Source organism: Argentina silus, assembly GCF_951799395.1.
Source record: "Argentina silus genome assembly, chromosome: 5".
NCBI lineage: Eukaryota > Metazoa > Chordata > Actinopteri > Argentiniformes > Argentinidae > Argentina > Argentina silus.
Window position 1 is genome coordinate 20,821,539 of NC_139659.1, and position 27,799 is coordinate 20,849,337.

The 27,799-nt window shown below is 48.2% G+C and overlaps 1 protein-coding gene across 1 annotated transcript in view; it reads left to right on the top strand.

The window, feature by feature from the left end:
• Positions 1 to 714: 714 nt before the first annotated feature.
• Positions 715 to 27,799, top strand: part of tln1 (talin 1) — a gene marked incomplete at its 3' end in the record, with an annotated part of 83,645 nt that continues 56,560 nt past the window's right edge. The window contains exons 1-2 of the mRNA XM_083670799.1: positions 715 to 857; positions 24,198 to 24,268. The remainder of the gene's footprint in view (positions 858 to 24,197; positions 24,269 to 27,799) is intronic.

Sequence of the window (27,799 nt, forward strand, 5' to 3'; positions counted from 1 at the left end):
TGAGTGTGTGTGTGCGCGCGCGCGCGTGTGTGCGTGTGCGTGAATCATGAAAATAAAGAATCATGAAAATAAAGTGCAGGTTCTCTGGCTACCTGATCCAATGTATTAGGCATGCACAAAGCGATATGTTATACTAGTGTTGATAGTTGAGACACCACACAGTGGAGCTGTGGTGTAGTCGATCATTGAGCAACAGTTAGGATTACTGTTGCACAACTGTCCTCCCATTTGACCGCACTCATATATACAGCTGCAGTAGCGGTACTCGACCACATGATGGTAGTAGTTAGGCACGTTTATTGAAAACTCTGTAAGACATTCCTTCTGACCAAAAAGTCACTATTTGAGTGACCCAAAAGTAACAATGTGAAGCTAAATCCTATCAGTTGTTGTCTTTTTCATATGTAGAATAGCTCTCACATAACGTGTATTGATATTTATATTGTTCTGAATCATATCTTCCCACCAGTGGTGTGTTATTCATTTTCTCGCGCGTTAAAGTTATTTAGTAAATAGTCACGGTCCTATTTTTATAAACGTGTCATTCACAGCTCAGGCTGATGTACAGTCGGAAAGTTCACGTTAACTTACGTGAAATTGACCAGTTCTGACTAACCCCCCCCCCCCCGGTCTGCTGTACGGCGGGTCCGCCTGCACCGTGGTTCTCTAAGTGACTTGAAGGGTGGAGTTAGAAGACCGCCTCTGAAGAACGGAGTAGGGAGGGAGCAGGAAAAAAAAAAATCACTATCAGACATTTACCAGCATATTAGAACAGAATTTCTGCTGGGGAAAGGGATTTATTGTCAATATTTCACATTTGAAGACGGCGAAACCATCGTGGGAAAAGGAAGAATAAGGTCAGTTGATCCATAAATGCGTATGTTTTGTCCAGAACTTGTGTCCTGACGACGTGTGAAGTCTCTTCCGATGTGGAAGTTTCAACCCCGAAGTTATTCGTCGTACGACTAGTTCGAGTAGTTTGAGGGCCGAATGCGTCCGCGGCCCGTCGCCAGACGACTATTTGTGCTGTTCGACTTCATAAAGGACATTGCAAACTCAGACCTTTGAATTAGGAAACGGAAAACGTTTATCTATAACGATAGTCTACTTCACTTTTCCCCAGTTTTGCAGAGAGGGGTTTGATACGGAAGAGAGTCGAGAGAAACGTTACATTGATTCATTGTAGCCTCAGGTCATGAAGTGTAATGCGACATGCATTACAGTTTCTTTGGGGTGGAAACATTTAGTGTTTTTTAGAACACATGCCGCACTGATTTGTCGTGCGTTAACGTGCCTTTTCTACAACCATATACAACTATTTCAAACATATAATGTAGCCATTATAAGGCTAAATGTAGCCTACATTAAGGTGTGCAGTTACTTAGTATAATTTTCTCTGTGGCCAGGCTGGCCTGGCTAAACCACTGTCATCACCGCTCATACACATGTCTCTCGTTCGTAGACTTTTTTAGTTTTAGTTTTTTTTATTATCAATAACTCAACATTAGGGATATTATCATAGCATGGTATGTAACCTTTATTACAATGTCTGTCTTGAATGTCTGTGAAACTAACATACTTTACGTTACTGTATTTCGGTCACAGCAGATTGCTCAACCGACGCCTTTTGCACTCCGTTGCTATAATAATTAGGCTACCGACTAAACTTTTAAATGTAGGCCTGAACACTTCATAGTTGTGGTTGATAAAGGTATTATAGTTTTGTTTGAATAACTTCTTAAACGTTCTTTCAGGGTGGCTTTCTTGAGTGTGTGTGTGTGTGTTCTGCAGTTGTCAAACAAGCGAGAGAAATATGTAGCCTCCGGGTGTGAATTCCGACACCGTAGGGGTGTGGTGTGTGTCACCATTTCCGTGTGACAGGCCAGGCCTGTGTGTGTAGCTGGCTTGGGGACATAATGACATGTTCCTTAGAAATACCAGTTAATAGTGAAGCAGCATGTCTGATGGCTTTCAGGTGAGGTCGCTGGAAGGGTTCCAAGCTGCTCTATTACTCAACATTGTGTTCAATAGGGTCCATATGGCCTCTCCTAGACTCAGCACATTTCATGTGTTGCTGCAGGCGGTGGTTCATGTTGCTGCTTGCAACTTGTTCCCTACAAAAGCGCTCCGTGGAGCTTCAACACTGAACAATACCTCTATCTACAACAGGCTTATTAAGATGGTATTACAGTTTGTACATTTAGTTCATGCATTCTGTTCGAGACTTTCACACCTGTTCCATAGTGATTTGTGTTTTGTGTTTTGTTACATGTAGGCCTACGTACAGCCGTACAAGAAAGAGTACATTTGTTACTAGTCTATAACTCTACACATTTAGCTCTACGCCTCATATTTCAACATCCTATGGTCATTGTTTCAAAGAGAAAAGAATGAATGGAAGCTGAACAGGGGTTCTAATTACAAAGACAAACATATAAACAGCTGTCCTTGAGGATAGAGCACACTAGTACGATCACTCATCACTATACTGACAGTTGGTACAGAGGGGGAGGGGGTGGGGGGAGGGGTGTCACTGACAAATCACACATGACACAGCAATTATTACCATTTATTCCAGGTCACAGAGAGAGAGAGAAAGAAAGAGAGTGTGTGTGTGTCTGTGTGTCTGTGTGTGTGTGTGTGTGTGTGTGAGAGAGAGACTATTAGCCCAGACTAGGCCAGTGTTGGAGGTCTAGTCTGAGAGTGTCAGAGCAGGCATAGTGGTGCCCCAGGCCTGTCAACCCCTCCACTGTTTTTTAGGCCACTCTAGGTGGATGAAAGAGCATTCAGTTCAATCATGTCCCACAGTGCTTTACTAGACGCTGTGTTAGCTGCACTGGATTAGATTAGAGTCTGGGTTTGTGGACATAAACAGCCATTGTTGAGTCACGGTGGAGGTGACTGGGTGTGGAGGTGTGTTCACACCAGGGGAGGCTGGTGGAGGTAGACATCGGAGGACGGGCTCGTTGTAATGCACGGAACGGAATGAGGAATGGTATCAAACACAACGTGCATTACAATGAGCCCGTCCTCCGACATCTACCTCCACCAGCCTCACTATTGTTCCTTGTCATGTTGCTCATTTCTTTTTTTAAATATGTTTTTAGGGCATTTCTGCTTTATTGGGATAGAGATAGTAGAGATTGACAGGGAGGATGAGAGAGAGAGAGGAGGGATGACATGCAGGATATGTCGATGGCCGGAATCGAACCAGGGACCTTGCGATGATATGGTATGCGCCTTAGTGTGCTACGCCACTGAACGCGCCCCATGTTGCTCATTTCTTAAGGTGTTGCATGATGGTCACAGTTAGTTACTGCAGAGGGGGTTGCAACAGTAGGCTGCTGTTCATAGCCGGCCCATGATAAGATCAGTTCTGAGATATGGACAATTTCTATCAGCGTGGAACAGAATGTCAGATCATGTTAAGAAGTCGTTGATTATGTCTGTCACAGAGAGACATTTTCTACATCATAACAGAGCCCTTTGTTGAAGGTTAATGTGGTTTTCGGTTTTCTTGGAGCACTTCTAATACAATTAGCGAAGGATTCTTTTTTAAGTTGCACAAATATAGATCAGACAATCCTTGTCATACTGGCTCCAGCTTTGCTCCTTTGTTATTGAACCGTCAATGCCAGCCAGAAGTAAGGCACTTACTGTATGTGTGTTATGAATAATGCACTCGCTGTCTGGATGACAGTGTTTCCCCTACCATTGACGAGATGGACCTGGCTCCCTGCCTGGATCGGTTCTGCCCCGCCTAAAACCTTTTGACTTACATAGAACTCAGCAGAACATGTTGGTCATGGCAACCGAGGAGATGGATTTGGGGAACTCTGCGCCCTGCCTAAGAAGTATTCGGAGCGCTGCTGTATGAGATAGGATTCATGACATGTGGTTTAATCTGTGTAGTAAATGTGTTCACTGGGGGTCATGTAGAAAGCGCCAAGGCGGTGTTTCTCGCAGGTGTCTGCCTTACATGCCCCTTTCAGCCGTTCTGGTCTGCTGAGGAGAAAAGGGCAGCAACATGTGAAAACAACACGTCTATATTCAGATGTTCTCTGTTCAGCCTCCCGACAACATGACATGGTTCACAAGCGGCTTAAAATATGTGCAAGACTATCAGTTCCACGTATGTACTCAAAAGAGTATGCTCTCTGTTTCCCTCTCACTTGATGGTCTTTGATAGTAAACGCTGATCGATCAGTCATCCTGTGGCCTCTCCATGAAAGGGTGAATGGGAAGGCGATGATGTCAACCAGCCGGAAGTAGACTGAATTCCAAACCGACCCCTAGCCCCTACACCCTGTTTAAGTTCTAAGAGGATGAGGGAGATCACCAACAGGGTCATACAGTAGCTTTGTCTTGCCCTTTGATCGGCTGGGTGGGGATGCTGCTATATTCCTGCTGTTACCTATCCTACCGAATCCTCTGAGATGTACAGGAGTGGGTTAGGGAGTAGGAACTACCAGAGGTTGGTTTGGAATCCAGCCTCTGACAAAGCCAGGCTTGGAGCAGCATGTCTGGGCCACAGAGACAGACCTTCTCCCTCTCCTGTCTAACAAGGTTGCCATTGAAGACCCACTGGGTGGTATTGTAGTGGGCTCTGGGCTCCAGGCCCCGGGGGGTGGGGTTGGGGGGGGGGGGGGGGGGGGGGTGAAGGACGTCTTTGTCCTCAGGGCGCCTGGTGGGTGCTGCAGGAGAATCCTGCTGATGCCTCTGTAGTAGAGGTACACTGTAGGAGGTGTGTGTGTATGTGTGTGTATGTGTGTGTGTGTGTGTGTGTGTGTGTGTGTGTGTGTGTACAATGTCTATGTTGTACAATGTGTTATTCCACAGGTATATCAGCATATCAGATACAAAGTGTGTTCTTTGCATAATTCAAACACTTGTTGTTGGCCACCAATAATGTCTTGTCCAACCCCTCCTGAAACAGGAAGCATAAACTGTCCCTCCGGACCAGCATTGTGAAACATACAAGTGTTCAACTGCTGTCTATGTTGCTATCTATGGTAATGGCAGTTGCAGTAGGCCTACTGTTATTTCTCTAAGTATGTAAAGTCAGTAATGCTAAAATCACGCAGTCATGAAAAGTGTCTTGCAACCAGGACGTAGTCAGGCCCAGAGGCCTTCCATTAGCCACAGGGGAGGCTGGTGGAGGCAGAAACACACGCGTTTGATAACTTTCCTCATTCCATTTCATGCATTACGATGAGCCCGTCCTCCGATTTCTACCTCCACCAGCCTCCCTTGTAGTAGCACCATGTGAAGGGTCAGGTTGGGGAGCAGGGCTGATGTTTGTTTAGTCATTTGTAAGTGAGTAAGCCCATTGACCCTGACAAGTGCATGTATGATCGTAACCATGTGTTTTCTTTCACAATGTTCTGTTCATGTCCAAACAAACCAAAGAGCTGCATATTTCACATTCTCCTGGTGTGGCACCCCTCACTACAAGCATGGGACTGGGGAGGGAGGGGTAACTGTGGAGGGATTAACAGAGAAAGAAAGAATTGATTTCAAAAACAATTCATCATGCTCAGAGTCTTCGAGACATCGATTTCAGGTCATTACGGGATGTTAATGTTCTTGTTTACATGTTCACCACTTGGCTCCACTGACTGAACTGTCACTAGCCAACCATTGTGCTTCAGACAAATTGAATTTTCTTGGCTAAATGTGCTTTGTTGTCAGTTGGTTCCCTTTTTCCTCATGATGTGTGGACATCTATGGGCCCGGTTACAGAGAAGTCAGCGTAGATGTCTAGGTAGTGAAGCAGCATGGGTCTCGCAGTTAAACGTTATATTTAGGCCCCTGCTTCCTTTGAGGTTGCCATGTCAGCCAGGGGAGGCTGGTTGAGGTAGAAATCGGAGGACGGGCTAAAAAGTGATGTTGTAACGAAACATATTTTGCAGTAAGTATATGAACATTTACTTGAGAGGAATATAATTACAGACTTCTTTTAATTCAACTTTTTTGAATGAAAGTCTACAATATCTCGAGACGTCTGAAGGCAGGTTGAAAGCTGTCACCTTGACATGTCTAGGTTCTGTATACTTTATAGGAGAGAAACTGAGCTGGCTGTAGCGCAAAAAAACCACTGATTTCACTCAGACAGAACGGCCGTTTGAATGTGGTCTGAGACCTATAGCAGGCCAGGGTATTTCAGCGCGCGTCTCTGCTCAAAACTACAGAGTGAAATATGGCCTTTCTGAGGACTGAGTATCTACTCTACATCAATGTACAGTTCAAATATTTACCCAAGCACCAATCATAACCACTGCTTATTTTCCAAACAATCTGACAGTTTGGGATTGAAGGCCTATTTATGGAAGTGTGGTAGCATGGATGTGTGTGTGTGTGTGTGTGTGTGTGTGTCTGCGTGCGTGCGTGCGTGCGTGCGTGTGCTCGTACATGCATGCGTAGAGAAGGGTAGACAAGTGTTCTGGGGTGGTCCAGTGGTCTAGCACCACGGCCTACAGTGCACACATATGCCCATGTCAGCATGGGTTCAAATCCGGCCCATGCCCTGCTGGCAAACCCTCTCCTCCTGTCTTTCTCTACTGTCTGTGTCCAATAAAAACGAAAAAGAAAATATACAGAAGTTGGACTACCCCACTCTGAAAAAAAAGGAAAAGAGAATTGTATGGAATTGGCACACAGCCCTATCATGAGCTGTCCCCCCCCCCCCCCCTCCAGAGGAGGAGGCCCCACAGAGGAGAGAAGGGAGTGCACTCTCCTGAGGACAGGGTAGAGATTTGGGATGCAGCCCCTATGATGACCCCTGTCCCCCCAGCCCTCCAAGAAGTCCCCCTCGCACAGAACAGCCATTCAGTTTCTCCAGAGAGGAGGAAGTCTCCCTGGGCGTCAACAGGATCAACATGTCAGGATGAAGGGAGTGGGTGAAGAGAGAGTCTTTGATGTGGGTTCTGTATAACTACATCTACAGGGATCTTATGGGAATGGTCCATAAGAAGCAGTCACTCACAACAGCGGCTATTGTAGTTGTAAAGCATAGCATGATTCAGTCGTGTATGTCTTTTCACATGAATTTAGAACTGAAGATGATTAAATCAGGCTTTTAACGGGCAAGTTCTTCCTTAAAGGGGCAGTTTGGGACATACATTTTTTGACTTTTAAATGAATGATATATAGCCATTGAGTCTTGAAGAGAACTTGTAAATGCCTCATGATCTTAGTTCAATTGTCTTACCCCATCAGAACGCGAAATGTTCATCTCATGGATCTCATGGGCAGGCTGCTTTGTTGTTGTTTGAATCCCAGATTGCCCCATTAAATGTGGACTTATACTGCAGTTATGGCCACACCCCCAGACCATCATTTGCCTGTTCGTACCACTAATGTCCCTTGTTGTGTTTCTCTAGACACACACACACACACACACACACACACACACACACACACACACACACTCCTACCCTGGGGCTTTGTGCTGCCCAGCTGTGTGAAGGGCAATAGCAGTGAGCAGTGGGGTCGGAATTATGTTAATACAGTAGGTGTCCTGGCCCACTCTCTCTGTCCTGTTTAGGAGATCTTAACACGTGTGTGTGTGTGTGTGTGTGTGTGTGTGTGTGTGTGTGTGTGTGTGTGTGTGTGTGTGTGTGTGTGTATGCGCTGTGTGTGTTTAGTTTCATGGTGCGAAGGCAGAAGGCTGCTCTGAGGCAGTGTTTTCAGCCAGCCATATTTGGTCAAGGCAACATGCAGTGTTATTTCTCCAGCTAAAGAAATCGTTTGTTTTGGACCATCGCTGGATTCCCAGACACTCCTAATAGTTATGTTATGTGTTAAAACCAGGGAGGTCGGTCGCTCCAAGATCACCTTTTATAATATGAATGACCCTCCCATGATTTCAGCTTGCCATTCAAACTATGTTACTTTTCACAAGCTTACATGCACTATTACACAGTACACAGTACTGCGTATTTGATAAAGCCGTAGATACAGATACATTCCTCGACTAAATAGTAGTAAATGACTATTACCCTAACCTTTAAGCCCTGTCTTTGGTTTTGGCTGGAACAAAGCACAGCGAATACAGACGAGGCAACAGTAACATGCCTTGTGTTTTGCGGATATGATAAGTTGCCCCACACACACACACACACACACACACACACACACGCCGCCCACTGTATGCATTGTCTTTCCCCCATCCTCTTTCTTCATTTCCTCTTCCTCCCTTCACTGCCAAGGTAGGTGTTGATCCAGGAACAGCTGATGTGCTGACCTGTCCTTGCTGAGTGACACACTCACGCTTACTCATCCAGCAGTTCCCAGAACTCTGGAGACTTAACCAGACCTCTGGAGACTTGGACTCTGACTAGCCAGACCTCTGGAGACTTAACCAGACCTCTGGAGACTTGGACTCTTACTAGCCAGACCTCTGGAGACTTAACCAGACCTCTGGAGACTTAGACTCTGACTAACCAGACCTCTGGAAACTTAGACTCTGACTAGCCAGACCTCTGGAGACAGAGACTGACTAAGCAGGCCTCTGGAGACTTAGACTCTGACTAACCAGACCTCTGGAAACTTAGACTCTGACTAGCCAGACCTCTGGAGACGGAGACTGACTAAGCAGGCCTCTGGAGACTTAGACTCTGACTAACCAGACCTCTGGAAACTTAGACTCTGACTAGCCAGACCTCTGGAGACGGAGACTGACTAAGCAGGCCTCTGGAGACTTAGACTCTGACTAACCAGACCTCTGGAAACTTAGACTCTGACTAGCCAGACCTCTGGAGACAGAGACTGACTAAGCAGGCCTCTGGAGACTTAGACTCTGACTAACCAGACCTCTGGAAACTTAGACTCTGACTAGCCAGACCTCTGGAGACAGAGACTGACTAAGCAGGCCTCTGGAGACTGTGAGGCTGGCCGGTCAGTCAGTCTGGAAGTACAGGAGCCAGTGAAGAGGAACACCTACAGTAAGAGACTCACTCTGTTTTAGTGGTGGTGTGTTTACACAAAGTCTCTCAGCTGAGGTGTACAGAATACACATGACATTCCCCTGTGCTGTCTGGGAGGGGAGCATAGGGTACACACACACACACAGACACGCACGCACACACACACACACACACACACACACACACACACACACACACACACACACGGGCATGCACAGGCATGCACACACATGCACACACATACACACACACACACACACACACACACACATACATAGGCATGCACACACATACATAGGCATGCACACACACGCATGCACGCACATACACACACACACATACACAATCATGCACACACACGCATGCACGCACGCACACACACACAAACACACACACACAAAGTTGAGCACATACACACAAACGCACAAGGTTGCACATACACACACACGTGCACACACACACACACACACACTAGAGGATACTTGGCATAGCTGTCTCGCTGTGTCATTGCTTACACTGGGAGTCCTGCCTCTGGCCCTGAGATCTGTCTAGTGACAGCACGTAGCAACAGCACGTAGCAACAGTACGTAGCAGGAGGTTTCAACAGTACAGGCTTATTGGATAGTTACAGAGGTTGTTGGCACTCAGTGATGAAACTGATTTGCTGATTTGTTCAAATTGGTGTGTGTGTGTGTGTGTGTGTGTGTGTGTGTGTGTGTTTGCGCGTGCGTGTCTGTGTGTTGTGTGCGCACACACGTAGGAATCTGTGTGTTTACTACAGCTGAGCTCACTCAGCCTCCATACCAGGGTAGCCCGACCCAGTCTTTTCCTTACAAGGTCTGGCCTCGAGGACCGGAGGAGATTCAACAAGAACCAACGCTCAGACGCTGGCTTCACTCTGTGTTCCTCAGTCTGCGCTGTGCAAACCCACCTCTCATCACTCCGAGGCGTCTGTTTCTCAAGACGAGATGAATACCGTATCTGTTGTCTCGATAGAATTTTGAGTTAAGTCATATGCGACCCACCGTAATAGAATGTATGAACCAGCTTTTATTTCCAATAAAATAGCATCATGTTAATGTGTGGTTTATAACAGGAGAAGTGTAGGCTGGTGTTCATGTTAATGTGTGGTTTATAACAGAAGTGTAGGCTGGTGTTCATGTTAATGTGTGGTTTATAACAGAAGTGTAGGCTGGTGTTCATGTTAATGTGTGGTTTATAACAGAAGTGTAGGCTGGTGTTCATGTTAATGTGTGGTTTATAACAGAAGTGTAGCTGGTGTTAATGTATGGTTTCTAACAGGAAGTAGTGGAGGCTGGGTGGTTTCTAACGGGGGCTGGATGCAGCGGGGTTTTGAGAACATGTCAGTGGACTTGACGCTAAGCCGAAGGAGGACATGTATATCTGCTTCCTTTTTCTCTGTGGGAATGGAAGCGGAAGAATGTTGAACATCTTCTCGTCCTCTTCCTCTTCTTCCCCCCCGTTGCCCCCAGTTCCCCCCAGCTCAGCCAGATGTATTCTTGATGCAGTCAGAGACTAGGCACTAACATGGCCCAGCCAAGCCCAACACCTAGGTGTTAACAAGCCCCCCCCCCCCTGCACCAGTCAGCACACACATCTGGGAGCAGACTCTTCACTTCAGCATGTCCTGACCATTCAGGGAACAGATGCTCAACTGACCCTTAATCTGGAAATAATATCCAGTTTGTTCTTTATCATAATGATTGTAGCCTACATGCTGACCTGTCCAGTCGTTCCAATAGTACCAGGTTAGAACCAGACTCTTCCTATCTCAGCTGTTCTGATGCCCTTCCTATCTACGCTGTTCTGATGCCCTTCCTACCTCAGCTGTTCCAATGTTCTTCCTATTCCTCAGTGAAACGGTCTGTAGTCTCCGGTCTGATGTTGATGAACAGGGAGTTCCCCAGTCCTCAGCTCCACTAGGCCCCCTGCTCTTCCTCAGCTCTCCTCTTCCTCAGCTCTGCTCTTCCTCAGCGCCACTAGGCCCTCTGCTCTTCCTCAGCCCTTCTGCTCAACAGTGTGACAGCCATTAGTTTGACGTGGAGGTTTATTTCGGGGCAGAGAAGAGCAGAGCATGCCTTAGTTTCACAGTCTGATTGGATTAGCAGCTAAATTACCTCCTTCATTCACTCTACAAAGAAGGAATCCCCCCCAGTACACCCCCTTCTCTGTGGCTTCTCTCAGCATGGCGTGTGTGTGTGTGTGTGTGTGTGTGTGTGTGTGTGTGTGTGTGTGTGTGTGTGTGTGTGTGTGTTCTGTACTCCTTGTTGTCAACAAAAGTCCTGCCGCTGCCCAATGAGGTTCCTTCGTCTTACTTTGAAGTCAGGCTAAGCGTTTGTACCCTGTTGTAACTGGATACAGATTTTACAGAGACTACAATAACAACATTTCTATATCTGGGTGTGATTGTTCTGATCCAAAGAAGCTGTGACTATGTGGGCTAGTGGTGAAGAATGCACTGGGTTGACATGCAGCTGAAATACTGCCCTCAGCCCTCCCCCCTCCCCCCTCTCTCCCCCGCCTCACCAACATCAACAATAACTCAAACTCTTGTTGTTCTCCAGAGCTTCCCTGATGTTTAACTGCCTGTCAGGAGCTGACAAGTGTGTGTGTGCAACACAAACTCTCCTCTGGCTGACAGCCTATCACAAGTGTCCTATAGCTGACGGCCTATCACAAGCTCTCCTATAGCTGACAGCCTATCACAAGTCTCCTATAGCTGACGGCCTATCACAAGTCTCCTATAGCTGACAGCCTATCACAAGTCTCCTATAGCTGCCAGCTTATCACAAGTCTCCTATAGCTGACAGCCTATCACAAGTCTCCTATAGCTGCCAGCTTATCACAAGTCTCCTATAGCTGCCGGCCTATCACAAGTCTCCTATAGCTGCCGGCCTATCACAAGTCTCCTATAGCTGCCGGCCTATCACAAGTGCAGAAGTTTAAATCTGTTCTCCACACAGGCAAGTTCAACTCCTTCTCTCTTTCTGATCTCTCCTTTTCCCTTTCTTCCCCCTTTCTTCTCCCTCCCCTCTCCTCTCCCCCTCTCATCTCCCTTCCCTCCCCTCTCCTCTCCCCCCTCTCCTCCCCCCCCCCCCCTTGTTTCATGTATGTATCTGATAGGGTAGTGTAGATTAGCCTGCTCTGTTCCTTCAACAACTGAAGTTCTCAAACTGCTCCTGCCTCACATTCCCACAATCCCCTGGGAATACATTAAATGAGTGTGTTCCTCTCTCTCCCTCTGCCAGGGAAGAGAGGCCAAGATCGCACTCTCTCTCTCTCTCTCTCTCTCTCTCGCTTTCTCTCGCTTTCTCTCGCTCTCTGCCAGGGACGAGGGGCCAAGAACTCTCTCTCTCGCTCTCTCTCTCCCTGCTTTTCCCTGTCCTCCCCCTCTCCCTCTCTTTTCCTCTTCCTCCTCCTCTCTCTCCTCATCCCTCTCTCCTCCCCTCTCTCTCTCTTACTCCCCTTCTCTCCCTCTCCTGCCCCTGGACTCTGCAGAGAATCGTTGTGGAATTCTGTTGGAATGCAGCCTGGAATTCAGCCACGGAGCTGGTGGGTCTGGCCAGAGTAGTCGTGCTGTCTCCCTCCCTCCCTCCCTTCCTCCCTCCCCCCCCCCCCCCCCTCTCTCTCTCTCCCTGTCTGTCTCCCACCCAGATCATGTTACTGTTCTAAATGCACTGGTGCTTTATTTAAAGATGGTGGCAGTTGGGTGCTGGGTGGAGGAGAGTGAAGACACACCCCAGTCTCAGACCACGGTCCACTCCCAGACCACGGTCCACTCCAAGACCACGGTCCACTCCCAGACCACGGTCCACGCTCAGACCACGGTCCACTCCCAGACCACGGTCCACGCTCAGACCACGGTCCACTCCCAGACCACGGTCCACTCCCAGACCACGGTCCACTCCCAGACCACGGTCCACGCTCAGACCACGGTCCAGTCTCTGACCACGGTCCACTCTCAGTCTCTGAGGTAACTACATGTTGCTGCTGCTGCTACAGGCTAGCTTTAATGATGATTAGTATTGCTCCTTGTGGCTGTGGCTAGCTACTGGCTAGTACAGACTTGTTCCTGTTCACTAGAAGACCAGCACACTTAAACTCTTAACAGTCTGTAGTCAAGGAGGGGAGAGATGTGTGGAGAGAGATTAAAGGCATGGAGGAATGACCTCCACTCCAACAGGGCTATGGCTTACATCCCCCATCTCCCCCATCTCCCCCCAGCCTGCCAGACCACTCAGCAGTTCACATCGGTGTGCCAGAATTCACAGTTTGACTGGACACACTGTGTGTGTGTGTGTGTGTGTGTGTGTGTGTGTGTGTGTGTGTGTGTGTGTGTGTGTGTGTGTGTGTAGGTGTGTGTGTGTGTGTGTGTGTGTGTGTGTGTGTGTGTGCGTTCGTGGGTTTCTGACCGCTATGAGAGAATCCCCTCTCCCCACAGGCCTGTATTCAGCTCTGTGATGTCACCAGGTCTACCCGAAGAGTCTTATTGGCTCGGCACAATAAACGTTACGATAACACACACACACACACACACACATCAGAGAGTCCTACTGTGAGTCCTAGAGTCCTGCTGGGTCTCAGTTCGTACATTCGTACAGAGGATCAGTTCGTACATTCTATTCTGTCTCTATCAGAACACACACGCACACGCACACACACACGCACACACACACACACACACACACACACACACACACACACACACACACACATTTCAGCAGATTGTTGTTGTCGATGCATCATATTCTATATTAGAACTGTGAGTGAGTCTCAAGGGAATGTTGACTTGTGGCACAGTTTGATTTCTGCTCCAGACTCAGACTCACAAGTCACATAAGAACCTCCAACAACCACACACACAAGGAACGCAAGGAGGTTGAATCCAGGACAGACAGACACACACACACGCACAGACACACACACACACAGACACGCACAGACACACACACACACGCACAGACACACGCACACACACGCACACGCACAGACACAGACACACACACACACACACACACACACACTCACAGTCATCACACACTCCATCACACACATTCCTCTCTGCCGTATTTTCTCCACTGGTACAATTGTTACAAGACGAGGACAGGCGTATCAAAACAGACCCGAGACGCCCGTCGTGTGTGTTGTATAAACACGCCGCCATTCCCCGTCTGATTCAGGCGCCGCACCGGAAGCCTGATTACACTGACCCGGGTCAAATACATATCTGAAATACTCATATATATTTGATGTACAGTACCAGCCAAAAGTTTGGACACACCTTGCCAAGAGTGTGCAAAGCTGTCATCAAAGCAAAAAGTGGCTACTTTGAAGAATCTAAAATACAAAACATATTCTGGTTTGTTTAACACTTTTTTGTTTACTACATAATTCCATATGTGTTCCTTCATAGTTTTGACGTCTTCAAAATTAATCTACAATGTAGAAAATAATAAAAAATAAAGAAAAACCATTGAATGAGAAGATGTGTCCAAACCTTTGACTGGTACTGTATGTATGTATGTATGCATGTATGTATATATTCATATATCATTTAATATGTTACATACAGTACATACATATATTGACAATATATATATTTGAGGTGTGCTTGATTGAGTTTGGATGCACTTGGATGTACCAGATGAGGCTCAGTTGCAGTATCTGACAGATGTATTCTCCCCATGGTTGCTCATCCCTCCCTCTGTGCTGTGCCACACTGAGATAAGTCATATTAGTACTTAACTCAGTGTTAACTCAGCGTGAGAGGGTCTAGATAGGGACCAGGACAGTTAGATAGAGGTTCAACTGCGTAGAAACGGACGCAGGCGGTTGGTGGAGATAGAGAAGAGGAAGGGCTCAGGGACGTCATTTGTCTAGGCTGCCTGTCACTCAAACCAGCGGGCCAGGAAGTGATTGGACACCGCATATGACACGGCACGCCACCATAGGGGACGGATGGAGGGGGTGTTATGCCTTCGGCTGGATCCTGTCACATTGTGCTTGTTCTTCACACCATAAGCGGTGCTGTGCACAGGGACTAGCTCTCCATGCCAAGGTAGCTCTCCATGCCAAGGTCAAGGAGGGAGTCGCAAAGCTGTTAAATGTCTGAATGGAGCTGGAGGCTGGGTTGGCAGGCAGACACTCTGCCGAACACTAGAACTGGAGCTATTGGACAAGGTCTCCAACCAACTGCAGTATGAATTGAACCACAGTCTACCCAATCACCATGCAGTATCCATTAGTATTCTGATCCCTACAAAGACTGCCTGGCGACCAAGATAAGCTGCTAGTTTCTCTGTTTGATGGTGAGCTGTGTGTGTGTGTGTGTGTGTGTGTGTGTGGGTAGGTAGGTGTGTGCCTGTGTGTAATCCCCCCTTGAAACTGCCAAATGCAGGCAGCTTAGATGTAAAGATCAGCCACTCAGGCAGAAGACATGTACAACATAACAACCCTCCCACCAGTCAGCCAACACCACACACACACACACACACACACACACACACACACACACTCCAGCCAGCCAGCCAGCTGCAGCCGTAAAGCTGTGCGTACTGCATTCAGACCGGGTCTGGACCTCAGTCTCATGACTCCGGTGCTGTCTTCCTGATCAGCGGTAGTCTAGGTGTCTGCCTGTGGTCCAGTCATTCTATAGGTTAACACAATCATCTCTCGGTTGTCTGAACAGCAAACCAGCTGAAAGGCTGCATTCATGATATTCCTCATCGCCTCCAATTCAATTCAAACACAATTGGGTGGAAAGATGAACGTAATGAGCAACATACTACTGTTTCTGATGCTATTATCCTATCACAAAAGCATATGACACTGTTCGTCTTTTGATTGAGTTATTCAGACTCAAACAACGGTTCTTGCGCCGATGCCCTATCGAGCCCTTTGTGTCATGCCACCGACCAGCTGCGTGTCTTTGACCGGTCAGCGTTGGATTTGTTGATCTAGGGTTTGTTGTAGCGGCGCTGAAATATTTAGTTAGCTCGGTTGACCTACTTGACTCCCTTCTGACAGGGTGGGGGGGGGGGGGGGGGGATTGGGGGGTGGGGGTAATGTTTGGCCTTGACTGAGCTGGGAATGTAGGCTATGTTTTGGGAGGAGACAGGACATATACATATACACATACACACAGACACACAGACACACAGACACACACACACACACACACACACACACACACACACACACTGAGGTTATGTCAGGCTGTGGGACTGGGAAGGCCAGTGTCATTAAAGCGGCTTGGCGTAGTGTGTGTGTGTGTGTGTGTGTGTGTGTGTGTGTGTGTGTGTGTGTGTGTGTGTGTGTGTGTGTGTTTGTCTGTGTGTGTGTGTGTGTGTGTGTGTGCGTGTGTGTGTGTGTGTCCACACTGGGTGTGGCAGGCGTTGTCAGGCGGACGCAGAGAGAAAACATTGCTTCAGCCAGATCATAGCTGGCCATCAGATGTTTTTAGGTTGCAACTATCTCCCCAGTGACTCACTTTCCATGTACATGTCATGAGAAAACTGACCCGACTCTCCCAATACTCCCAATTCTCCTCTAAGGATTCTTACAGTTAACTGTTTTACTACATCTCGGGTCAGTTACGAGAATGTAACTTTCATTTCACATTGTCCCATGATCAATACTCGTCCCTCGTGTTTTAATGGTTTTTACTGTAATCATTTGTACTCCTTCATCCCCTTCCCCCCATACCACTGAATGACTAATGAACTCAAGGGAGGCTGGTGGAGGCAGAAATCGGAGGAGGCTCATTGTAATGGAATAAGGAACGGTATGAAACAGCTCTACCTCCAGCAGCCTCCCCTGCTTGGTAGTGACCAGAGGTAGGAGACAGGCCTGCTGTTCACTGCCCTGTGTGTTAATGACTCTAGGCAGCAGCAGCTGTGGAGCCCTGACCTGCTCACTGATCTGGACTAATACATCAGAGGGGTGGAGGGGGACATAGTGGGACTGATCTGGACTAGCACACCAGGGGGGTGGAGGGGGACATAGTGGGACTGATCTGGACTAGCACACCAGGGGGGTGGAGGGGGACATAGAGGGACTGATCTGGACTAACTCACCAGGGGGGTGGAGGGGGACACAGTGGGACTGATCTGGACTAGCACACCAGGGGGGTGGAGGGGGACACAGTGGGACTGATCTGGACTAGCACACCAGGGGGGTGGAGGGGGACACAGTGGGACTGATCTGGACTAATACACCAGGGGGGTGGAGGGGGACATAATGGGACCTCAGGTCACTGCAGATAACAGGCCAGACCATCTCTGTTTGTGTTTCACTTAATGCACAATATGTTTTTTTCCCTCAAACGTCACATTGTTCTGATCTGTGCAGCGTTGTAATCTGTATATTGTTCTAATCTGTAATCTAATCTTTCACCAATTCAATTTCTTTCAAAACAAAATCAGTGCAACAACCCAGATATCTCCTTTTAAGAGGACTAAATGGCCAGCCCCCTTCCCCAGCGCTGAGGGTCCAAGACCAGCACATTTCCAGATGAACTTGTAGCCTGCTAGCTAATTGGATTAGCCAATTCACTGGATTTAGCTTATTGTCTGTCTGGCGCGGAGCAGCAGACACTTCAGACAGAGAGAATAAACCTGTAGACCAGGGGAGGCTGGTGGAGGTAGAAATCGGAAGGACGGGCTCACTGTAACGCATGGGATGGAATGAGGAACGGTATCAAACGTTTGAGGAATGGTATGACACCAGCCTTCCCTGCAGTAGACCAACAGTCTCACACAGACAGTGATGTTACGTTACAGTTTGAACTGATTTAATGACAGCTTCCCCGCTTCACCGAAGCCTTGACGTTTCTGATTATGTTCTTTTATTATCCAATTCTGTGGGTAACTGTAACTCAGGGTGTGAAACGGTGTTGAAATTCTGAAGAAGCTTCTTGAAACGCTGCAGGTTCTGTTCCCTTTTTACCCCTGAATAAAACATAAACAATGGGCGTCGGTTGTCTCAAGGCTTGAGGCGTGCGGTGTTCCAGAGCGCTAGGCTAGGCTAGGCTAGTCGACGTAGCAGCACGACGAGTGGGCGCTGTGAGAAATGAACAGACTCATCATCAGCAGGGGAGGCCGGTGGAGGTAGACATCGGAGGGTTCATTGGAATGCATGGAATGGAACGGAGAGATATAACAATGAGCCCGTCCTCCGATGTCTACCTCCACCAGCCTCCCCTGGTCAACAGATGGAATATTGCAGTGTTTCTCCACCTTCTGTCTGGTGGTTTCCAATGAATAAACAATGATCTCCATCAATACCCGGCCTCTAACTCAGCACAGCTGCAGGGCATGGCCTCCTCTTCCTCCTGCTGGAACATCAAGCTGACTGTTGCTGTCTCCTTCAGAAATGAAAAGGTTGCAGCATCAAAACATCCAGACATCATCACATATCTTGTCTCCACACCCCTGACATCAGATCTATGCAGGGTGTACTGGCTGTGTGTGTGTGTGTGTGTGTGTGTGTGTGTGTGTGTGTGTGTGTGTGTGTGTGTGTGTGTGTGTGTGTGTGTGTGTGTGTGTGTGTGTGTGTGTGTGTGTGTGTGTGTGTGTGTGTGTGTGTGTGTGTGTGTGTGTGTGTCATTGAGAAGGGGTCTCTATCTCCTGACCTGGGTACGACCCTGGGATCCTGCTGCGTCCTGTAACCATCCTTCCGGCTGGTGGTTTAGTTCCTTGCTGTATTCAGCAGCTGTGACCTCCACCAACCCACCAGCAGGACCAGCAACAGGGCAGGAAACCAGGAGACCATCCTACATCCTGCTGCCACCATTCACAAACTACACCAGACCCAGTCAACCTCGTTGAGACCAGGCTTTCCTAGGTCAGAAAGCCCGGCCAAATCCTTTGCAGAAAGTATCTACAAAGGCGTAGAAACCCGTTGGAAATGAGCGATGCCTCGCGACACGTCGTACCAATCAAACACCTTGCTTGAGCAGAGCTCCAAAAAAACGGAATTCAATTTTTCCTTCAGGTTTTCTTCCATTTTCTCCAATGTTGCACAGGCAACAAATAGTCCTACCTGGTCGGAAAAGACGACACACATACCAGCAAGCAGCGGGCGTGTGGGGGGGAGGTTTCTTGGACCCCCCCCCCACACACACACACACACACACATGTAACCTCCAATGAAATTCTCCAAATTGCTCCATCCAGTTCAACCCCGAGACAGATCGGCTCATCTGAAACTGTCCAAAGGGGGAACGAGAAGGAGGTGTTTTGGACGGATGGCTAGGCGAGACTCCATGGAGGGACAGAAGCCCAGAGGGTGGAGGTGTTGATGATACGAGGTGGGGGAAGCTATGTCCTCGTCCCCCTCGCTGCCCGGCGTGATGATTGTATCGCTCCTTCTTACCTAATTAGCCCTCCTCACACTGCTGTGTCTGTGTCTGTGTCAGGGTCCAGTTGGCTGCTCTCCCTGGCGCCCTGGCGCCTAGCGGGGTTCAGTTACGCTGGCGAGTGTGTGAGAGCAGATCGAGTGTGTGTGGTGTGTGTGTGTGTGTGTGTGTGTGTGTGTGTGCGTGTGTGTGTGTGTGCGTGTGTGTGTGTGTGTGTGTGTGTGTGTGTGTGTGTGTGTGTGTGTGGTGTGGTGTGTGTGTGGTGTGAGTGTGTGTGTGTGTGTGTGTGTGAGAGAGAGCAGATCACCATGTCACACAGCTATATTCTCATATCAGCGCCAGTGACACGGGCTCAGCTGTCTCGAATAAAAGCGTCTGTGTGATGTCACCTTGTTGTGACTCCGCGGCCTCACCGCTACCCAGGGGGGGTCTTCAGAGGCGGACCGCTAACCGCTAAAGTAAGTGAGAAAACGCTGAAGTTAACCATCGTTTTCGCCCCCGTCCCTTTTATGAGATGATTCGTTTTGTGGCATTCGGGTCCAATCACCGCTACTGACATTCTAATGCGGCTTCTTTCGGGTTTGACGCTGTGTTGTTGATGCACACATCTCGTGACAGACTCTTAAAACGGCAGGTTGCATCTTGGTTTTTTTCGTGGTGTTCCGCCTCACATTCCTGTCGATGAAATACCTTAGCAACACTCTCCCGTCAGCTTCACGAGACTCAGCTGCTTGGCCTCGTAAAACGCTGCAGACTGATATGCACACTGCCAGCACAATGCAATTATGTCCGTCCCCACTTATGATATAATACTAAGTGGGGGGGGGGGGCGATATGGTGTTATGATAAAGCTACTGTTTTGCCGGATACAGTTTTCATAAAGTGTGTGGTACATTTGGCACGCACAGTTCCAGTATTCACACGGTCTGAATCAGCATGCTGGGGTGTCAGGCCTACCACAGAACAGCCACAGCCGTCTCCCTAATGAACGCTAATGCTTACTCTGTCCCCAGCTGTCTCTGGCTCTGGCAGGCTTGGGTGTTAGAAGGTGGAATGGTTGAACATAGAGAACGTTGGTACCAGACATCCTTCATGGTTGGAGAAGACCTCCATTCCTTCAGACAGGGAAGATGGAAAGATGATATGAAGATGTATTCATATACACTCACCGGCCACTTTATTAGGTACACCTTACTCGTACCGGGTTGGACCCCCTTTTGCCTTCAGAACTGCCTTAATTCTTTGTGGCATAGATTCAACAAGGTGCTGGAAACATTCCTCAGAGATTTTGGTCCATATTGACATGATAGCATCACGCAGTTGCTGCAGATTTGTCGGCTGCACATCCATGATGTGAATCTCCCGTTCCACCACATCCCAAAGGTGCTCTATTGGATTGAGATCTGGTGACTGTGGAGGCCATTGGAGTACAGTGAACTCATTGTCATGTTCAAGAAACCAGTTTGAGATGATGTGAGCTTTGTGACATGGCACATTATCCTGCTGGAAGTAGCCATCAGAAGATGGGTACACTGTGGTCATAAAGGGATGGACATGGTCAGCAACAATGCTCAGGTAGGCTGTGGCGTTTAAATGATGCTCAATTGGTACTAAGGGGCCCAAAGTGTGCCAAGAAAATATCCCCCACACCATTACACCACCACCACCAGCCTGAACCGTTGAGCAGTTGAACCGGTGTACCTAATAAAGTGGCCGGTGAGTGTATATATAAATGGGTTTTTTCGTAGTATTTGAGGTTCAAACTGCAGACTCCAGATGTTTGAAATAGATGTTTGAGTATCCCAGCTGTTAGTCAGGCCCTCTCCTGCCCAGCGGAAGGACTTGTATGTTTGTTTGTTTGTTTGTTTGCTTGCTCTCTCTGTCTCTTTGTGTTTCTCTCTCTCTCTCTCTCTCCCTCTCTCTCTCTCTCTCTCTCCCTCCCTTGTTTCTCAGCAGCAGAAGCAGAACAGTACCGTTCTGGTCACGGACTTCCTCTTCTCAGACAGGGTGCGGTTCTCAACTCAGATGTAGCTCCGTCTGTATCACCAGCCATCGGCTGCCTACATCCACTGGCCAGGGCCTACAGCAGGAAGTCCTCAATGAGCCTTATTGGGCCAGATTGGACCCCCCGGGGCCGTTTCTGTACCATGTGAAAATCAACTCACGGCACCACAGACTGTGTGTAGGAGTACATTCCGTTCCACACAACATGCCAGGGGTAACAACAGTATGTGGCAGTAAGACTGAGGGGGAGAGGATGCTGAGCGTCTTTCCCTGACGGATACAGGGCCGTAGGCGTCCACTCTCGGCGTAAAAAAAGCAAACAAACACAAGAGAAGTCGTCGTCGAGAGCTTCCGCCTTCCTCTCGTAACGACCTGTGCCGGGACGCCGGCCAGTGACGACCGGCCACACATTTGTTTGCTTTGCGCGGGTCCTTTCTACTGTTCCTCCTAAACTAAACAATCACTCCCTTCCTTCACTGCACACTTCTAATTGCACAGGATGCAAGGGGGAGAGTCCTCTGCTCTGCTCCTGCCTGTCTGTCTGTCTGTCTGTCTGTCTGTCTGTCTGTCTCTCTGTCTGTCTCTCTGTCTGTTTGCCTCTGTCTGTCTGTCTGTCTGTCTGTCTGTCTGTCTGTCTGTCTCTCTGTCTGTTTGCTTCTGTCTGTCTGTCTGTCTGTCTGTCTGTCTGTCTGTCTGCCTGTCTGTCTGCTTGCCTGCCTGCCTGCCTGCCTGCCTGCCTGCCTGCAGATGGCTGAAATTCCCTTTTATGGTGTTGGAGGGCTTTCCAAACAGGAAATGACATCATGACGACGCGCTAGGGGTAGTGAGTAGGAGCTTGCTAGCTAGCTGCTACTCTGTGTCGGCATTCCAGGCAGAGTGAGTTGCAGCTTGCCCTGGGCGGGGGGGGGGGGGGGGGGGGGTACGACACACGCAGCCTTTGGCCCCTGAATCACCCCTCTACAGAAATAGCCCCCCCAGGATGGTCAGAGGAGGACACACCGCGATTGAGATGTCATTTAATCTGTGACAGGAGGATGAATGATAGCAGCACGGTAGCAGAGTGAATGTGAATCAGGAGGGGAGTGCGTGTGTTGAGTGACAACCACACCAGATTAGTAGTCTGACTGAGAGGTCTGCCTCAAACTGAGAGAGGGTCTGACTAGGGGCTGGAGGAGAGAGGGAGGGAGAGAGAGAGAGAGAGAGAGAAAGAGAGAGAGAGTCGTGTTGAGAGAGGGAAGTAAAGAAAGGGAAAGAAGTAGAAGAGAGGGAGAGGTGAATAGAGAGAGGGAGAGGTAGAGTGAAGAGGTAGAGAGAGGGGGAGAAGAGAGAGAGAGAACAGAAGAGTGAGTGAGTGAGTGAGCTAGCGTACCATGCGTGTGTGTCATGCCCTGGGGAGGGGCCATGTGTCTGGGCCTGCTGACGCACACACAGCCACGCCCTCCAGGAAATGGGAGGGGGCTATAGCAGAGTTCCACAGTCAGTCTCTCTCCTCACTCCCTCCCTGCCCCTCCCTCGCTCCCACCCCCACCCCCCCCTCTCTCCCTCTCTCTTCTCAACCCTCCCTCTTTCTCTTTCTCTTTCTCTTTCTCTCTTCCCTTCTCCCTCCCACTCTCTCTCCTCCCTCCCTCCCTCCCTCTCCCCCTCCCTCTCTCACTCCTTTCCCTCTGAAGGAGAGAAGGGGGAAAAGGCAGCCTTCTAAGGCCCTCAGACGGAGGGGCATTAGTCATCATAGGGAATATTGTACTCAACTATCTACCTATCTATCTATCTGCAGACCAATCTGAAGGGTTATTTCCCACCACATTGACTCACTGGGATTACAGATATACCCTTGAAATGGTCTGGTCTGGAGTGTTTGAAGTCCTGACAATGTGTCTGTCTGTTTAATTCTATTTATTTATTTAAGTCACTTTTATCCAAAGCGACTTACAATAAGTACATCAGTCATCGTAAGGAAAACCTTCAATAAGAACAAGTGTCATCGGCAGTCACAGTGCTAGAGAAAGGAAGAAACTTGATTTTTTATTTGTTTATTTTGGGTTGAGTGATGTGGAATAGTCTTTTGTTTGTGTGTCCATGTCCTCAGGTAAAGTAGGAGGCCTGACATGACTGAAAAACGATCAAGTCAGTCATTTGCGTAAATGAATAATCAGTTCGAGAGGAGAAGGAGATGCCTTCACAGAGAGAAGGAGATGACTTTCCACAGTGAAAGTAAGCGTGTTTGTAAGTGTGTTTGTTGTAAGGCAGTTATAACAACATTCTCAAAACTACGTTTGACGTTTGGTCAGATAAGTCATCAGAAACACTCATCCATGGTGCTCTATGGCTGTCACTACTACTGCAGTGACTTTTAAATTAGTCATTCCAGATGTGTTGACACATTGTCAGAGGGCATGGTAGCTGGCTGTGTTACACAGTGTTGAACCCTCACACACACACACACACACACATCATCTCTGGCCCACACACACTTTGACATTGTGTGTGAACGCGCCTCTCAAAACCTATTGGCAGCAACTTCAACGTCTATGTATCACCGCATGTTTGATATCGTTCCTCATTCCGCTCCTCATTCCTGCATTACGATGAGCCCATCCTCCGATTTATACCTCCACCAGCCTCCCCTGTGTAGAGGACGTATAGTAGTGTTTATGTATGGAGCGTTATGGAGATATGTCTTCCACAGAGGTCCACACTGGTCCTCTGTGGCTCAGTTGGTAGAGCATGGCGCTGACACCGCTTAGGTTGTGGGTTTGATTCCCGCTGGGACCATATATACTGAAATGTATGCACTCACTGCAATGTAAGTCGCTTTGGATAAAAGCCTCAGCTAAATGACGTATAATACAACATCTATCTAACGAGTGTCTCTCTGTCTCTGTCTGCAGCCGAGGAGAGGAAACCCATAACACCACACACGACTGGGAGGACATCTCCCACTAACATCACTTTCTATCAGGTAAGGCCCTTCCAAACCTATCCCTAGCCCCTACACCCTACCCTCCTACACCCTACACCCTACACCCTACCCTCCTACACCTTCAGGTTGGAACCCTGTCGATCATATCCACCCAGATTCAGATCTCCAAGCAGCCCGTCTCTCTGCTGGTGACGTGGTCACACCGTTGAGGCCTGCTGTGTGTCAGTCTGGTATGGTGTGAATGTGTCTTTCCCCGGGAGCACACTGCACACTACCGTGTCATTTAGCGCTGGATGTTTCAAGGCATAATTAGCGGTGTCAAGGGCCCGTCGAGGTAGCTGGGAGCTAACAGCTGTTTGAGGAATAGCTACCCCCCCCAGGACACCACTTACTGTGGTCGGTCGGTCGGTCGGTTAGCGAGGAGGCCTCTTTTAGCCGGGGGAAATGTACGCACAGTAGAGTCTTTAACGCTAGGTTTGATCTCACAGAGCGGACGAGAGAGAGAGACGTTATCCGCGGTTGTTCCACGCCAATTTCACATCCGATAAATTGGACTGGATGAAGGACGGATTGATTTAGCTTCAGAGGTGACATCGGAAAGAAGAGTCTCTCTCTCTTTCTCGCTTTTTGGATTTGAACTCTTGGCCTCAGTGACCTTTCTGTCCCACATCCAGTGACCTGAGCTCTGTGTGTCACTCACTTTCTGATCTGCCCTGTCGGCAGAAACCAGAGCATGTATCATGGGAATACCCCCGACCCACCCTCCCACACACACACACACACAATGAAACTCTTAGACGATGATGCACAGTTGACATTTTGACTCAGACTTTGACTAAACTCTCCAATACACGAAACCAGATCATCCTGTCTTAAAGGTGCCCCGTTTTAAAGCCTTTGTTTAGTCTGTGGGTCGAGGTAAACAAAGGGAACTGTGTTTGTTGATGTTATACACCGGAGTAGACAGACACGGAGGGGCGTCTACCTCCCCCTGACCTGAGGTAAACACCATCGCCCTCTCCCTACCTTGACGGACAGATAGGCTTAACGTGACGTTTGGAGAGAAAGCACCCATGTGCGTTTTCTCTAAGAAGATTCAAGATTCAAGAGATTCAAGATTCAAGAATCACTCTACTGACCCCCATTTTGACCATAACACTGGGCTAACTCCTGGCTGTGTTGTTTAGGGGGGACATATAGATAAAAGATGATATATGATCATGAACACGGTTTCTGTCCAAGGTGACTTGGTAGATTGGGGTCTTTGGAGCGATGGCCTCTGTTGCAGCTCTAAGAAACCAACAGCGTCCTGCTTTGCCGATGTGTTTTACCTTGAAAAGAGAACATGGAGCTTCTATTGAAGCCAACGCATCTTGATTCCAGGGGAGGCTGGTGGAGGTAGAAATCGGAGGATGGGCTCATTGTAATGCACGGAGTGGAATGAGGTATGGTACCATTCTACCTCCACCAGCCTCCGGCGTTTGATTCCATTCCACTGAGTTCCTTCTTTGTTAAATTCTTTGCGTCGTGTGTTTGAAGGTTGTTCCCCTGTGCGTGTGTGTGTGTGTGTGTGTATGTGTGTGTGTGTGTGTGTGTGTGTACTGTATGTGTGTGCGTGCGTGCGTCTGTGCCTTGTAGACCTTGACTGAGTACGCCTGGAGAGGCACAGGTGACTCAGCTCCTCAGGAGGAAGATGTTGAGGTCCTTGAGTCCCTCAGTTTGAAAAAGGCAGAGAAAATCACACCTCTAATCTGCAAGCCATGTCTTCTACTGACTGAATAAAGCTGTTAAAGGTGCAATCTGTCATCAAACTCAAACAAAAAAAACATTTTTTTTTTCGGCAAACATCTGAGGGATGTTCCACTCGCAATTTCACAGACAATTCTATAATTCTTCCAATGATTCTACAGATTGCCCCTTTAAGGCAACGGAAGCCGAGAATGTTGTATTGAATATGATGTATATTATAGGCCCTTGAGTATTGTATGTTAGGGTTAGGGTTAGGGTTAGGGTTAGGGAATAGATGTGATCTCAATGAGACTAACCTGGATAATTAAAGGTTAAAAAAAAAAAAAAAAAAAAGCAGCATACTGAAGTGACATGATTATGGTCCAAACGGTTTCTTTGGCCCTGGTGAGTAGAGGTGAGTAGTAACAGGTCGTTGTGTAGACGGTTGCCTAGAATGAAGGTTGTTCCGTTCCAGAGACTGGAGGTTATGACGTGAAAGTAGCACAGACAGTATGTCAGGCTCTTGACAAAGCGAATGAAAACAATCCACCGTGAAGAACGGCTTTATGCTGTCTCAGCGAAACCTCTCCTTCTTCTACACCTGGTAGCAGCGCTGGAGGAGATGAACCGGAAACATACCTCAGTATTTATAGTCTCCTCTGGCATTTTCTTATCGTTCCCCTTTTCCTCGGCTCTCAAACGTCTCTGTGTGTGCGTCTATTTCCAGAGGAAGGAAGGACAGCTCCTTACATTCGTTGAGCGGGGTTGAGGTCGCTGACCCCAGAATTGGAGACTTTTCCGGGCCCACACAGAGTGGAGGCTATTTCTACCAGCAGGCTCCAGCCTCCCGCCACACTGACCGGCCTTCCCACCAATGAGTCATTGTCTTTAGGGAGTCAGGGAGCGGAGGACAGGCTTACTAGAGAAGGAGTGGGCCTCAATGTTGCTGTTTCTGTTTTTCTTTCAGTTTTATTTTTACAAATGGCAACTGGTGTAGTGTAGGTCTACTCCATCAACAGTATTCATATTATATTTCAATGCACCTGCTTTTGCACTTTGACCCATATTTGGGATGTCGTTATATTGAAGATCGTAAATGAACTACAATAAACTCAGATGTGCCTGCAAAGGATGGTCTCTAATGCTGTTGTGTCTGTTGTGTCTAATGCTGTTGTGTCTGTTGTGTCTAATGCTGTTGTGTCTAATGATTCCATTAGCATGATCTGAACCTGTGCAAGTGAAGACACTTGTGCATATTCCTGGAAAGATGTTGTTGTTGTTGTTGTTGTTGTTGTTGTTGTTGTGGATTGACAATGGAGGCTTTGGTCTCTGGAAGAGTTGGCTGATCCTCCTGGATGTGTTCGACTTAATCTGTTAACAAAGGCTGGTCTGTGTGTGTGTGTGTGTGTGTGTGTGTGTGTGAGTGCGTGGGTGCGTGCGTGCGCGTGTGTGCGTGCGCGTGTGTGTGTGCGTGTGTGTGTGTGTACTGTATGTGTGTGCGTGCGTGCGTCTGGCTTCTAATCTGTTGAACTCGGGTTGTTTTGGGAAAATGTTGCAGTTTCCTGCCAGCTCCTTGTCAGGTTGGTCCAGTGCTGCTAACCCTAACCCTAACCCTAACCTTAACCCTAACCCTCAGAGTGTTTCCATGTGAAAGGACCCAGTAGTTGTGGTGTGGATATAAAATGCATGTTACAAAGGGTTGTCATAACACTAAAGCAGACATTTACTTAACACAACGCAATTTACGTGACACAACAGCATTATCTGTGATAGGATGGTTTAGTGAAGTGTTACACTATAGAAGCTCACCAAACATTTATGTATTTGGCCAATTAGGCGTTG